The sequence below is a fragment of the Aplysia californica genome, unplaced genomic scaffold (assembly GCF_000002075.1).
Source record: "Aplysia californica isolate F4 #8 unplaced genomic scaffold, AplCal3.0 scaffold00693, whole genome shotgun sequence".
Classification (NCBI taxonomy): Eukaryota; Metazoa; Mollusca; class Gastropoda; order Aplysiida; family Aplysiidae; genus Aplysia; species Aplysia californica.
In genome coordinates this window covers 208,522-210,421 of record NW_004797963.1, presented here as the reverse complement: position 1 = coordinate 210,421, position 1,900 = coordinate 208,522, and the positions used below count along the sequence as shown (strand labels likewise).

Sequence of the window (1,900 nt, the reverse complement as noted above, 5' to 3'; positions counted from 1 at the left end):
GGGGAGAGAATGAAGGCGTTCAAACAAGGCGGACGAACAAATTATGGGCAATAAAAATATAAAAAAATAATAAAAATAATGGGCCGAGCGAGTGAATTTGGATGTCACTCTAGGGTAAAGGTGGATCGGATTTGCCAATTCAAAATGTTTTTTATTGTATTTGATATACTACTCTTTTGAATATAACACTGTCACTATTTATTTTTCACGCCATACAACAACATTTTATAAGCTGTTTGATAAAAATGACAATTATTCTTTAGATATTGAAATACGTTAAATCTAATCCGAGAAGTATTGCTTCTAGATAATTTTCGGACTATGCCATACCAACGGAAGTAGCATTATTTTTAGCGTTTTTCTCAAAACAGAATTTTTTAGATTTCTTTGGCATTTTGTAATTTACTTTTCTCACACAACAGTTTTTAGCTATAACTATTATAGAGTTTGTGATGATGGTAAGTAAATAACGATTGGTCTCTCAACAAAAGGAAAACAAAAGACAATACCCCGAGGTAAACTTGGTTGAAATTGATTGAAAAAAGTGAAATCAAATACTTCGCGGGAAGTCGTGGGGTTCTGGCAACCTTGCATATTTGTCTCGACTTCGGTCTTCTCTTCACTTAGCTAAACATCATGGTTATAACAATTCGCAGACAGCTTCAACTGGCTCTAGGTTGAGAACAATGTATTTTTTACCACAAAGAGAACGGGGAAGACATTTCTACATCTCATCTGTCTGACCAGTAGCCAGGTAATATCTTTTGTTTGCCTGTCTTATACGTATCTTACATATCGTTAGAGTTAGATCTAGACCCAGACACATCAATGGGCCAGTCGATCGTCTATTTTCTCGTAGTTACACACACTCTTGAGTTTGCAGACTGCAGGGTTGTCCAATTCACGGTCCTGTGTGTCACCAACTCAAAATTCAGAACACCGTGCCTGACGCTTGCCTCGGGCAATCGTTCATTTTCCCACGTTTACACCCATTCCTGATGATAAATAAAGGTGGCCATTTTTTTCTGTCTATGAGTAGATCTAGTGATCTAGATATATATCTAGATCTAGAATCTAGATTAGATCTAGACTAGCTATAGATTCTAGATCTAGTAGTAAGAGTAAGACTAAGAGTCTACTAGAGTCTAGATCTAGACTCTAGCTGCTCTAGATTTAGATATCTAGATCTAGATCTAGAGATACTAGGTAACTAGGCTAGAAGATCTAGACTCTCGATCTAGAATCCAGATCACCTCTGGCCAGTGTCAGCCTCATGTGTGTCTCTAGATCTAGATTCTACATCAGTACAGACTGGAGAAATTGGAGCATTTACTGAAGACTTGAAGAAAAATTTGTTCTTAGCTTTATGATTAGGAAGTGGCTATCCTCACCCGTGGTGAGAATAAAAATACGATCGACCTCTCACCCCGGGTGAGACTTGCCAGCGTTGGCTATTCTCACCCAGTGTGAAACAAGACCTGTTTTTCCTACTTTCGGAATACTTTCTATCGGTGTGGATGATCAAACAGATAGCAAGGAAAAAGTTACGTTATAGCACAAAAGTAAGCTAATTTGATCGTCTATAAAGATGCTGGCTATTTAACTTTTCGAATCGAGCCGAACTACGCGGGTCGCCATTTTGTTTTGTCCGGAAGTTCTCGCAAGATCTACTCTTCCCCTCTCCTCTCTCTCTCTGTCTCTTTCTGAATACTATCGGTGTGGACGATCAAATTGACCATAACAAAGTTCAAAAATGATGTTAAAACACAAAAGTAAATTAATTTGGTCATCTACAAAGATGCTACGGCTATTTAACTTTTCGAATCGAGCCGAACTATGCGGGTCACCATTTTGTTTTTCCAGGAAATTCTCGTGCTACTCCTCTCTCTCTCTCTCTCTC

The 1,900-nt window shown here is 38.3% G+C and overlaps 1 protein-coding gene across 2 annotated transcripts in view; it reads left to right on the top strand.

The window, feature by feature from the left end:
- The first annotated feature begins 571 nt into the window (after positions 1-571).
- LOC101850365 (tau-tubulin kinase 1) overlaps positions 572-1,900 on the top strand; it is a 26,644-nt gene continuing 25,315 nt past the window's right edge. For both annotated transcript variants that reach the window (XM_005108490.3, XM_035972438.1), the window contains exon 1: positions 572-754. The gene's annotated coding sequence lies outside the window, so the exon portion shown is untranslated. The remainder of the gene's footprint in view (positions 755-1,900) is intronic.